The sequence below is a fragment of the Cajanus cajan genome, chromosome 2 (assembly GCF_000230855.2).
Source record: "Cajanus cajan strain Asha chromosome 2, NIPB_CcT2T_4, whole genome shotgun sequence".
Taxonomy (NCBI): Eukaryota; Viridiplantae; Streptophyta; class Magnoliopsida; order Fabales; family Fabaceae; genus Cajanus; species Cajanus cajan.
In genome coordinates this window covers 68,298,910-68,313,882 of record NC_138518.1, presented here as the reverse complement: position 1 = coordinate 68,313,882, position 14,973 = coordinate 68,298,910, and positions in this window count along the sequence as shown.

Below are 14,973 nucleotides of genomic sequence, written 5' to 3'. Positions count from 1 at the left end.
TCGCAAAAATCCGAGGTCCAGTTCGAACCTTAATCAAACGTCAAATCCGAGGTCGAGTACGAACCCCGACGCTTTCTTCAAAGGTCGAGTCCGAACCTTAATGGAACCCGCTCGCAATTTACGAAGTCAAGTGCAAACTTCGACGCTCTTGTCAAAAGTCAAGGTTGAACCCTAGTAACTCATTCGGAGGTCGAGTCCCGACCACATACCCGAAATCGAGTTCGATCCATGACAAAACATGCATGACCCTAAACTTAAGGGCGGACATGGACCACTTATCCAACCTACTACACTCCAGCTTGAGGTCGGCGCAATACCTCGACGCTAATAAATCAAGGTCATCAAGCCTCTACACAGACACTCACCCAAACAGAAGTTCGAAGTCACGCCCGAACCTCGTTTAGCATACAAGGTCGAGTATGAGCCTCGATGCTCCCCCTTAAAGGTCGAGTCCGAACCTAACCAAGTCGCCTAATTCAAAATCCGAGGTCGAATACGAATCTCAACACACACGAATTCTCCCTTAAAGGTGGATACCAAACCACTAACCTGAGGATAACTTTGAACCCTGGCAAAGCACACCCCACTCTCGATACCGGGGTCGAATTCGAACCCCGGCACGACCAACTTAGCATTGAATTCTGACCTTGATTCCAGCCTAACGTCATTTATAAACTCTCACAACAATTACAAAGTCACAATTTGAGATCGAATACGAATCTTAACACATTCATCTACGGCCGAGTCCGAACTTCCACGAAAAACCCTACTGAGCAGGCAACTAAGGCCGACCTCGAACCTCGACGTTACTAGCGTAAGATAAGAGGTATCACCCGATACAAAATCATATAACAGATGCCAAACATGCGCTTCAAACAGCGCGAACAGCCAAAATTAAACCCAAAACGAACAAAATAGAGCAACATGCATACATGTATACAAGCAAAGTTCACAAGATTCAGTACATCAATTCACGCCAAAGAGAAAGGAAACCAAAATTACAAAGAAAACCTAAGCGGAGGCATTTTCACTGGAACTGTCGTTAACATCGTCCTCCGAAACAATCCTCCCACGACGAACCACCTTCTCCAGATGCATCGAGGAGAAGTCGAACCCGGGAGCAAGAAGTCGTGCCTGACGGGCAGCCTTCTGAAAGCCCCTCTTATGCTCTGCCACGACGGAGCGCTCCATCTCGACTAGCCGTCCTTCCACGGCCGCTTTCCCCGCTGCCAGCTCCACGAGCTCTACTCTCAGCGCAGCAATCTCATCCTCTCGACCACCCAGAATGGCCTCACTGCGGAGACGCTCCTCAGCCGCCGCTACCAACTCCCCCTTTAGAGAGGCCACAACATCCTCTAAGGACCGCACCTGGTCACGAGAGGACGTCACCTCGTCCTCCAAAGAACGGGCCCGCGCCAGAGAAAAAGCGGCGAGCCCCTACAGCTCCCCCACTCGAGAAGCATAAGCGTCATTGGACCGCAATGCAATCTCAAGAGATTTCTGCACCGGCGCAAGGTCGCTACGCGCGGTCCGGAGCTCAGCCACCCGCCGCTTCGCCTCATCAAGAGCCGCGGTGAGAGTCTTGTTATCCACCCTCAGGATCTTGTTCGCCTCCTTCCATGGCTGAAGCCGGCCCTTCACCTTAGCCAGCTCCTGCTCTTGCTTGGCCAGCTCCTGCTTCCGCTTAGCCAGCTCCTGCTGTTGCTTGGCCAAGTCTTCTCGCTGCTGGCCCCACTTGGGTTTCCAGTGACTCATTATGCCTATCACCCTCTACAGCATGACCTGGGCAGCATCAAAACTGTCCTCGGGACCGATCCTGTCAATCAATCCCTGGTCCTCGGAGCTCAACGAACCCTGAGGAAAGAACCTATCTGCGGTCACCCCCGCGCTCCATAATGAATCCATACCGGCGGACGAGCTCACGTGATCCAGCCGCACCGTATCTATCCCCTTCCCAAAGCGATGGGACAGATATTGGGTCCGGGAAGGCCCCTGCGATGAGCCCGCCTGCAAACACCAGTCCCGCATCACAAATAGATAAGGAGACATGCGAGAAAGCCACAAAAACAAAACAAAACAAAACAAAAAACCAGACTCACCCCAGCAGCCTGGGCGGCCAGCCCGGAAGCCTGCACCTCAGGATCAGCGGCATTTCTCGCCTGCACCTCAGGCTCAGCGGCTTTTCCCGCCTGCACCTCAGGCTCAGCGGCTTTCCCCGCTTGCATCTCAGGCCCAGAGGCACTTCCTGCCTACAAAAAATCACCAAGATCAAACAGCCAGGCAACATAGCAAAAAGTCAAAGTGAAAAGTCCGAGAAGACAATACTTACCACCTTGGCAACTCGGACGGTCTGCTCGGAAACGCAGACCTCCACCTCAGCAACGCTAACCCCGCCCTGCAAAGGGATCCATAACGCCTCAAAAAACAAAGACGGGGAACTAACACGGAAAACACGTGCATATGATAAGCTACTCACCTCGGCGTCCGGTGCAGTAAGCCTGACACCCTGCACCACCTCCGCCGTAGCCACTGGCGAGGCCTCCTTGGCCGGAGGGCTGTCGGTGAGATCCACAGCGTCCACAACCCGGGAGGTCGCCTCCCCGACATCGTGAGAAGCGGAGGTCCCCCCGACCTCCTCCTTCCCCCTCTTCCTCTTTCGGTGGGTCTTTAAGGAGACAGCATCCTCCTCCGGAGGCTCGGGAGCCTCGAGCTCGAAAACATTGTAGCGGTGTTTAAGCTGACGCCACAAGTTTCTGCCCATAATGCCTGCAGAAAAGAAACAGAAACACATCAATAACCGGCAACCACACAAGTCCTAAAAACCTACCAGAGAACATAATACTCACTCTTTAGGCCCCTCTCCCTGAAAGGCGAATTCGCAAGCGACAAGACGAGCTTGCAATCCAACGGAAGAGGGAGCGCGGAAAGATTCTTGATGGCGGCCGTCTCCGCGACCGTCACCTTCAGATCCCCCAAACCGTGAAACCTGGACGGCTTGGGACACCAATAGAATGGAAACCTCGGCAAACCGCCGAAGTAGAACACCTCGTCTTCCAAAGGGTCAACACCCACAAGGGCGACCCGGAAAAACTCCTGCTTGAAATTTTTATACGATTGGGAGTAGGGAGTAAACAAGCCCCCATCCCTACTCCCGCTCAGGGACAAAATGCCATAAGGCGGAACGCCCATCTTCAACTGATAAAAATGAAGAAAGACGCGAAGAGACACCTCTATACCTAGAACTGTACACAGGACCTGAAAAGCCCTAAAAAAAACCCCAACTATTGGGATGTAACTGGCAAGGAGCCGCGTTGATGAAATTCAAAAAATCGCACTCAAACTGGGTAAAAGGAAGACAGACACCCAAATCCCTAAAAAAGCATTGATATACATAGAAATGAGGGGGATCAGTAGACCTCCCCATATACACGCCCTCATCAGCCTGATAGGGCTCAAGCCGAATCATGTGGGAAATGGAGGAATCGCAAACCCTATGTGCTCTCCAAAACGCATTCACTTCGAGGAAAGAGCGAAAAATGCTCTGAGCCTCGGCCACCTCGCATTTGACCCAGTCGTAACCAGGAACGCCCGGCTCTGGGCCCCTAGGTGGCGTCGAATCTTTCTTCTCAACAGTGACCCTTCCGGCGGCCACCACCTTGCCACGCGCCTTGCCCCTGGCAGACGCAGAGGAACCGGCACCACTTCCACCGGCCATGAAAAAAGAGAAGAAGCAAGTAAAAAGGAAGTACCTGGTACTCCTCCTCAGAAAACAACCCTAACAAAGAAGGGACTACCGGAAACGACGACGGCGACGGAAGCGCAAAAGAGAAAGGAGGTAAAGGGAACCAAGAAAAGCTCTCGTACTCGAGAAGTCAGAAGAAAGACAGGGAAGAGGCGCGAGAAGAGAGAAAGGCTAAAACTCTCCCTGAAATTCAAAACCGACGCGACACGTGTCAGTTGAAAGGCACACCCGACGACACACTTATTACCAAACCATCATTAAAAAACCATCACTGCCCCCAATACGTCAATCAAACGTCTCCAGAGCATGAACAGTCGCGACACGTGGCGAGCCTCCAGCTAGCGTACGCGCAAAGCCACCTCTCCTCTCCCGAGCCCGACCTTAATTCCTCGGCCTACGGCCTCCGGAGCTCGGGAGGCTAGTGTACTGACCGCATTTCGCACCCGGGCTCTCAGCCCGGGTTGACATTATAAGGGTCTTCCCGGGCACGCGTTGAACAACGTCAGCCCGGAATCCGGAAAGACCACGCCCGAGCCCGGAGATCTCGTCCCAGGCCAAAAACCGTTCTCCAATTATACCATATTATGTCACAACGTGATCATATCATATTATATGATATCATATCATATCTTATCTCAGGCCCAAGACAACCCTAATTCACACAAAGGTATGTGCATTATATATACGAGACTCATACTCATACAAACCCTAACTTTGGCATCGGAGTCTCTTTTGCAGGTACCTTCCCCATCTTAGAGCACCAACACATCAAGCAAAGGAGGCTCACTAATCTTACTGGGCAGACCATCCCTACGGCCAAATTCCGGTAAGAACACATAGTATTCTTATTTGACTCAAAGAAGATTGTTGCTAATAAAATATACATGTAATCTATAAAAAAAATTATTTTATATCTCAAATAGTTTAAACATTCAATTATTTAACTAAAAATCAAGATATTAATTGAATTATTTATGTAATAAAAAATAAAAAATAGACAACTTAGATCTCCATTATTAATTTATGAAATGAATCGGAACACTGATGTACTATTCAGGTACAGTATTTTGAAAATCTCCAATTAGCCTTAGATGTAACTGCTTCTAGGCTACTAGAAGTAATCACAATATTTGTACATGCTTTTGTTTTCTATTATATTAGTATTATTTTTGAAGGCAGCATGCAAACCCACGTCAGTACATAAAATAACAACAACTGAAGATGATAAAGAATAGATACATGTATCATACTTTCCTACCTAAACAAGAAAAATGAAACATAAACAAAAGCCGGCCACAAACCGAAGACAGATTATCGAGGCCTTTTCATTTTCATCACATCATTATCATAATTTAAAATGGCAAACTTGTTTCGTGTATGTCGTTGAGTTCGGGCTTCATCTTTGTTGCAACTGAATTGTACCGTATGTGCATGCATCTTGACAAATATACAAACTATACGTCACCGTTGAGACTTACTTTCCATCTGATTACGCCTAGAAATGTTTGGTCATATTAGGAGAAAAAATACCAAGAGATAATTACAAGGAACCAGGTTGTGGCTTTAATTAACCAATTAAATTGTTAATGGTTTATGGTGAGTGCAGTTGCTGGTTAGTGACAAGAGTATGAGGATGTCAGATATGTGGCCGTCGAAGACCAATTAACATGACTTATGCCCGTACACTCATTTGGAGATAGAATTAGGCAGATTAGGTTTTATTAATAAACAAGAGTTGCATCATTTGGGTTCATATAAACAAAACTATGATGCTTGGTCGGTACCTTATCCTGATTATATAAATATATGCCTCTTTTCCAACGAGACGAGACTTCCACTTTTACAGGTAAGGTTACTGTTTTTCCAACAGTCATTAATTGACGGCAAATTTGTATCATAAACGCACGGTGTTCAAATTCAAACTGATCAAAACAAAACAACAAAAACTAATATATATATATATATATATATATAAATTCACTTATTTCAACAATAAATAATTTTAATAAAATTACTTCACTTAATAACTTGTAACTTTTATTAAATTTTAATGATTTCATCATTAAAATCAAATTTCTTAATAAAGTGTACAAATTTTAAAAATTTATATATATTTAAGTTAATATATATATATATAATATGATTTTATAAATACACATTGATTTTAAATTAATGTAGTAAAACATTAAATGATTAATTTTTAAATTTGTAAATTTTTTAAATTTAGTTTATTAATTAAAATTTTTAATTTAACGATAGAATGATTATTTTTTTTAAATTATTTCGATTTTCGATTTGCATTTCATTACAACAAAATTTGTTATTAGTGACAATTATTTAATGACAATAATTTAATTACTGTCATATATGTAAAAATATTAATGGTTAATATATAATAGCCATTAAAAATATATTTAATTACACTAAAGTTTATTATTAGCGACAATTATTTATTAAAAAAAACTTAAGTCCCACATCGATTAGAGATAAGATAATTAAATAGTATATAAGTGAGTAATAACTATCACTTTACAAGTTCATTTTATAGGATTAACTCCTAATTCACTATTCTAAATTGGTATCAAATCACTCATTGTTACCAAGTTCAATAGTGCTATAAAATAATTAGAGAGCAACTTTCACCTTATAAATCTCACATCTCTTAAAAGACAAGACAATTAAAAAAATAAATAAATAAAAGACAACTCTCATCTTACAAATCCCACATCGAGTAGAGATAAAAAAGTATATAAGTTATGAATTTAGAAAATGAAATTATAGGAATAAATTATTTAAAGTAAAGGAGACAACTGAAAAAAATAACTTTTAATAGCATTTAAAATGGCTACTAGAATTGCCACTAAAAAAAATAAGTTTTTTCGATAATTTATATAAAATGCCGGTAATAGTATTAACGACACTAGATACACTAGTCATTAGTTAAATGCTGGTAAAAAAAATAATGACCATTTATATGGTCACTAAATAATAAATTAATTACCACAAAAAACTAATTTTAGTGTAATGTTTCCAAATTTGATTCGTACGGAATCGAACCCGTGATCATAAAAGAGTGTGTGTTTTTATTACAGGAGTATGTATTTAATTATTCTGACTTGTTACTTGTTATAGTTAGGTTGTAATTTATTCAAGTTTATTATTAGTAGAATAAAATTATACTTTTTCATTATAAAAGAAGGTGATTAAATTATTATTATTATTATTATATATATAAAGAGGACTCAAATAATATTCGTATAATTTTTACTAAGCATTACACCATTCAATAATTTTATATTAAATATAAATTTTATAAATATAATTATTAGATTGAATAAAATGGTGGCATTCCTGACATAATTACATACATTATGGTTATTGGTAACCTATGTAAAAAACGTTGTTTAAGATCTGTTGTTGATCTGGTAGAAGAAATGTTAGACTTACAAAATTCACATTTAATATAAAGTTATTAAATAATGTAATACTTAATAAAAAGTACACCGATATTGTTTGAACCTTCTTATATATATATGTGTAAATTATTTGTTGATAGAGTAATTTTACCTAATATATACAAATTCATTAATTAGAAGAGTATTATTATATAGGATAACTTGGTTTAAATTTAGGACAATGTGAATAATACTTTGATTCATTACGATAATTCAAATTAATATAAAAATATATTATACATTAATTTAAATTTATGTTATGAAGTAATAAATAATTTTAAATTTTACAAAAAATTGTATAGTTGATGTATATAATAAATGAGTTTGATTTAGTAGTTGATTTATTAAAATTCATCATGGATTATAAATTATTTAGTAAAATAACTCTACTCATAAATGTAATTTTTCTTGATAAAGTCAATTGATTGGGATTAATTTTTTTCTAAAGAGTTGCACATGCGTCTTTTGATGCATAAAGTTCACAAAAAATTATATAATTAAAAAAGAAATCAATATATCAATTTTTAGCCAATGAACTTTTTCAAACTTAAAAAAATATAATATTTTACTCATTTTATTAAACTAACTTCTCGTTAATGTATTGCTTTTTTATTGAGATTGAATCTCGATTATAATTTGATATTCTTGTTTGTAAATAGATTTTTTCAATTCTTTTAGATTTGTATATATAGGACGATATTTTAATATTATTTAGAATTATTTTTTAAGTAGGTAAATTCACACACACAGGCCGATAATTTAGTATTATTTAGAATTATTCTTTAAGTAGGTGAATTCACATATAAGACGATGCTTCAATATTATTTAGAATTATTCTTTAAGTAGGTGAATTTACACACACATACAAGTTCGTTAATAAATTTAAATTTAATAATTAAATAATTGAAATTTAATATAAATTATAAATTATTGAATAACATAACTACAAAAAATTATTTTTAAAATAAGTGAATTCCTATTCATATAAAAATTACATTCCTTTATAATTTTCTACACATTCTAAATTTTATTATCATTAAGTTTTAAGTTTTTGTTGTGTAAAACAAGTTTATCAATATTTATAAGAAAAAATAGTCATGATCCTAAGTTGGGATGATATTATTATATATACATAACTCTTTTTTTTTTAACATATTTTTTATATTTTATAATTAGAATGTGAAGTATTTTTGAATTTTTTTAAGCTAAATAACTGTTACACTTATAATCAATATTTTGTTGTTAATTTTATTAATTTTCACATTAGTTTTAGTATGAAAATAACATTCTTGTGGTAGCAGATTTTTTTAATTAAAAAAAAACACATTACAAAAAATCTATTAATGAACAAATTAAAAACAAAATCCATGCTTATATACAAGGAATGAACACTAGAAATATCTATTAATACCAGGAATGCTGTCTAAGAAGGGGCTAACAAGAATTGCACCCACATCCAATGACATGGCCCTAGAGAGTCTCATACAGTTTAGGTATAGTTGGGACCATCATCATATCAATAGTGTGTTTGTGGCCACAAATTCAAAATCTTGATACCCAATTTTTGACATTCTTGCGTTGCACTCACAAACTTTAAACTTGTTCATTAGTAGCGTTAGAATGTCATAATTTAATAAAAGCTATAAATCTTTGTAATCTTTAGAAGCAAAATTGCGCATATGAGCATGTGACCGTGTAATAAACGCTTTGAATATGAACTGAGAAAACAGAATGATAAAGTTTTTGGGACCAACTTAACAAGAAACCGACAAAATAATCTCAGCTTTATTATTGAGGTTTGGCAAAGTTATTGTAACACGGTATGAACCAAATGTTGCATAATTTAGTACTTCATAAGAAGGACATACTATAGTGGCCGAGAGTGTTGTTCTTTCTCCCACACAAGTTTATGATGCCCATTACCCAGCACGTCTTTGCTTGTTGACTCCGCAACCAACAAAGAAAACCAAAAGGTCCATGCATTGCAAAAATTGAGTGGAAATGTAAGCGTTATACCAATTCAATTTAAATGTGCTTGAAATTTTAAATTTGGGATTTTCCATTGGAATCATCTCAAAAAATTGATAGAAACAAAAACACAGGACAATTCTATTTCATTATTATATATAATGCATATCGAATAACAAAATAATAGCACAATTTCTCTATTACAATAACTAAATTGAAAACAATATATATACAGTTTTGTTATTATAAAGAGACGATGAACCTACTCTTTATTTTTATTTGATCATATAGGAATTCAATTCCTTCATCCAAGATGGAAAGATAACTCTTATTCCCTTTTAATGTTTTTATGTTATTATAAACCCTCGCTCAAATAATATTGATCCAAGTTTTAAGTCATACTTATATAAGAAGATCAATGTCTTTGAAACATTCATCTTCATTGTAAACATGAAAATACTTTTTCTTAAAGTTGTCTTGGATTTGTTGAAGATAATTAACCGTGTGTTTGTATTTGCTTGAAAAATCGTGATTTTTGATGTTTAATCGGAAGGAAAAAATTGTAACTTCTCCGTAAATTGATAATTGGACGTGAAAAGAGATGAAGAATTTACGTTTCAAAATTGAAACCAAACACGCACTAAGAAGGTTTCAAAATTTGATCAAAAAGGAAATTAAATATAAGTGCATGACTAAAATTTGAAAACTTATACTAGATTTTTGATTAATTATATTAAGAGGCAATGTAAAAAAAAAAAACACTTTATATTCTTATACAATCAATTTGAAAAAAAGTGACATCATTTTAAATCTATAAAGTTTTCTCAATAAGCTATCTATAAAAAATAAAAAAAAAAGTATGACAACGAAGTTAAAACACTTAAAAATTTCAAAAGATACAAAGTTTGTGAACATTTTAATCAAATTGTACAATTGATATATACAGTCTTATTAGAAATGTCAAAAGTTACAAATGATGTCGATCCATAGTTTAGATCAATCGATAAAAATAAAAAAAAATAAAAAAACACCTTCTAGTTCAAATTTATTAAGAACTGGTATAAAAAATATTTTCTAAATCAACTTTTTTTATCAAGTGATCAAGAAATTAGACACATTTTATGGTTTCTGAAATCTCTAACATAACATTTACATTCTAGTTCATAATGAACCAGAGTTAGAGAATATTTTATATATCAATTTTCCAAACAACCAATTTACAATGTTAATATATAAAGTATTTTCTAAATCAGTTACATAACAATTGATATAATTGATTAGAATATTAAAAAATATTACCATTCACATTAGGCACATTTTTTTTTAAAGAATCGATGTAAATTTTTAATATGAAAAACTTTTTTGTCCTGCAAAATATCACCTAATTAAGAATACCCGGTGGAAAAAAAAAAAAAAAAACTCAGCTAGAACACCCATGTTATCCTCATAAAATGGCTATTGTAATCAGGAAAGTGTGTTCATATGATCATATTCTCAAGCTTACGATATAATTCTGTGACTGTGAGACTGCAGAAGGTTACACTTGTAAAAGAGATATAATTAGGATATTGTTTGGAGGACATAATTTCTTTTTAGCAATAATAGCAGCACTAATTGCTAGCACATGGTTGCATGAAAAAAGTATCACAAGGCAACAGAGGTAAATCAAAATGATGGTCCCTTTATAAGGAATGCTATTGCTAGCTAAATCCTGTCCATTATTTATAAAGCATTGATATAGTACATAGTGATTGCAATAGATATCTATCATTGCTAACCACCATTTGCTTCCTTAAAAGAACTAGTTTCCACCAACTAGATCCCTTCTGGTCGGTGCTAGCTTTACATCTTCAAGCAATTTCTTTTGTGGATCACAGTTCAAATCTAATTCAACTCAGTGCTCAATTTCTAATCAAATCGGACAGACCTTATTTATAAATATGATAAGTAACAAAAACGTGCATCTTCTATCTACTAAAATTTTTAGAGCATACTTCTATCACTAGTAAATCTCCTCACTTAAAATTTATTGTAAGGTCATGAATACTTAGTTTATCGTCTTGCTTATTAAATTATAATTTACTCGAAGGAATAGAACCACAAAAATAAAAATCTAACTCTTTAGTTAAAACTAAAAAGACCTTTATTATAAAATAAAAAAAAAATTGCTTTGAGATAAATAGTCATATCAGTTAAGTTTAATTATCCTTTTAATCTCTATAGTTTTATAAATTTATTATAACTCTTAAATAAATGATGAATATTTGACACTAATAATATGATTAGTAAGAATATATTTCATTTGATTATGGAATATATTAACGACTCAGTCAAATAACACATATTAATCACACGTATTGTAAGTATATAATTAAAATTGAGTGAAAAAAAGTATTAATAAATACACTAGAAAAAATAAAAAGACAAAGAATAGTTTTTCTAGTAATTTGAGTAAAAGTGAAGGAATACTTTGTGTTGTTAAGTTAAAAAAAGAAGACAGAGAGGGTTGATAAGTTGCTAACAATTATCGATGATGTTTATATTTATGTTCTACTTCTTTAACTTTTTACTTCAATTTTTTTATTTATTATTGTATCACATCATATATGAGAATTTTATAATTTTCCTTTTAACCCCAAAACGGGGTTGTCGTTTTTCAACATTGATTCTGATTTGTGCCAAGTGTCCATATTGGCACAGGAGAGAATGGAGGCCAGTTGAATAGTATTGTTTGGTGTGGGGTAACGAAGAGAGAAGAGAGTGTAATGTGTGGCTATGGATGAAGCTTTTTGTCCACTTTGGATGAGGAAAGTGGAGATAATGATTTTGCCTCATACTTGAAGATAGGAATGAAGGTGTGGTAAATCTTCACGACATTCCCTTCTCATTCCAATAAGATTCATTCACAACCAATGCCTTTTGATTCCGACACCACAATTTTGTGATTGTGGTTAGACTTCTTGCTAATATAACATTTATTTAATAAAATTTAATTATTAATATCAATATTGTAAATTTATAATAGCAATACGATATATTATATTGATAATTAGTTTTAAGTATAAAAATTAACGTGTTATTATATTGTTAACTAGTGCATTGACCCATGACATACACCGAACAATATTAAACTATTATTAATACAAAATATTTATTAATTTTATTGATTATTAATCTCCATTAAAGAATAATCTATTCAAATTAACGATTTGTTGTAAACTTATATTAATTGAAATTTAACTCAAATGTATTTCGTTCAATTATATTCGTAATGTACTGTAAGATTATTGATCTTTGTAATATTTTTTTTTTAAATTTATTTAAAATACATTTAATCGGTTGTCAGTTTTAAACAATTACACGATATTAGTACATAATTTCTTTTTAAGAGATTAGTACCTAAAAATTAAACTACCATAATTATATAAATGATATAATTTGTAATGGAAAATATTTATACTCTATTAGAAATTAATCAACATAAATTGTTAAAAAGGTAATTTTATTTAGAGCGAAAAGTCACGAAGTTGGAAGTTAGTGTTTCATAATTTGTTACTAAATGCAATTTATCTCTTTTTCTAGTAGCAATTTCAAGTTAGTTTCATTTAATGTAAATCTATATTACAAGGATGCATCATGCATATGACAGTTTGTTTGACCTTATTTTTATTTGCATTAAGAATATTTTCTAATTAATAGTTGAAGATTAATTTGTTTCAAAAAATTCTAAGAGTTTTATCTATAGTTTATATTCACGACTAAATAATCAAATCTATATTTTAAAAAAAATAACTATCTAATATTGCGTTGAAAATTTATTGATGTTACCTTTTTATATGTATTTAAAAGATTTAGTTAATTATCTTAAATTCTTAGGTGCAAACCTATAAGACATTCAAAGTACACCTCATTAGCCATTAAGTACAAATTTAAAGTTGGTACACATTTTTTCCGTCTAATACTTCTCCTAATTTGAACTTAGTAAAATTATAAAATGTTGTGTTAAATCCCACCTACTCATTAGCAAGAGTTTGGGAATTTCCTAATATATATATGAATATTTTTAATTGTGAAATAACATATGAGATGCAATTTTATTTATATAATTAAATTTAATATAAATAACTAGTTTTGATCACATAAATTATATTTTAAATTTATAATAAATAATTACTTCTTATATATTAAACATAAAGATTTATGTTACGTAAGAGTATTTTTTATAAAAAAATTTATGTGAAAATTTTTAGAAACGATTAAATTTAATATTTTTAAAATAAATTGTCAATAAATAAAAATAATATTATGATAATATGAATTTTTTTTATCATAAATCTAAAATATAATTTATGTATTCAAAAATATTTATTTATATAAATTTTAAATATGATTTAAACATTCAAACATAATATTTATTTGTATACATAATTTATTATAAATTTTAATTACATATAATAAATTTTTAGTTTGTGTATTGAACAAATTAAAATACTAGTTTATATTATGATACAAAATCTTTTAATTATTGACAATTTTTTTTAAAATGTTAAAACTTTATTTTAAAAAACGATAGATTGGATGAGAAAGAAATCAAATAAATTTGTCAAAATACTAAAAATAGTAATGTTGAAAAAAAATCTTTAAAAATTAAAAATACCATCGTTAATTACTATGGGCTATTGATATTACATATCGTTAGTCCTTTTTATGTTAAACAAATTATAGTTATCGGTAGCAGAGAGGCGAAATAACCTGGTTCCTGATTGTCTTTCAAGTTTCAACTTTAAAGGCCCAATAGGCCCATAATAGAACATTGTTATCCTATCAGGAATTATCGTTTAGGCCTGTCATTCGTATGGCCCATATTTTAAAAACAATAGCATTTATTTGGACAAGAACTCACGGACTGGGCCCTGGCACATCGATGAGTTTGCAAACATCCCCTTGTGTGGGGGTGGACTGGATTAATATTCTCTAGTTTCTCATTCCATTTTATTTATTTATTAGAGTTAGAGTATTGTAATTTTGTAAATTATTTTGAAACAATATTAACAAAAATATTTATTAGCTTAAGATGATTTTTATCATGTAATGTAGTTACTGATGTTTTTTTAATGACATTTTAAGCCTATGATTATTTATGGAGATAACATCCCCGTTTAATTCTGGTTTATATTTTTAGGAGAAAATGGAGGGAAAGAATGAAGAGAGAGGGTTTATAACATCCCCGTTTAATTCTGGCTTCATCTTCATCTCTACATTATGTTTATTGTGGGGGTACTGGGTAAGGGTAATATAGTTTTGCTTTCAGAGCTTGTCTAACAAATTAGCATCACTCCAAGGACGAAACATGTATTTTGTTTGATTCACATATTGAAGGAAAGTATTGGAAACGAAAAAGGCATAAAGAAATAGATCACGTTTTGTGGTTGCTTTTAATGTTGTGAAATTCTTGCATGATATGCGTAGTATTAGTTGTTAACGCCAAGTAATTAATCAATTTGTTTTCAACTAACTACTGTGGCCTTACCAAAGTGTGTTGCAACTTTTAACTTGAAAACTTTTGTGCCTGTGGTGGTTATATGTTTCTTGGAATGTTGACCAACTAAATAGTGTATCAGTTTTAACTGTATTAAACTACAAAAAAAATATATGTTAAGTTAATAAACAAATTTTGTTTACACTTTGGAGCTGTTTGACATCTCTCAAACTAGTTCAGAGCTGATTAAGATAAACTAGTCATCTAAATTTTGGTTATTTTGTATATATTTTTAACTTAGTTTGGCTAAAAGGACAATTTTGATTTAT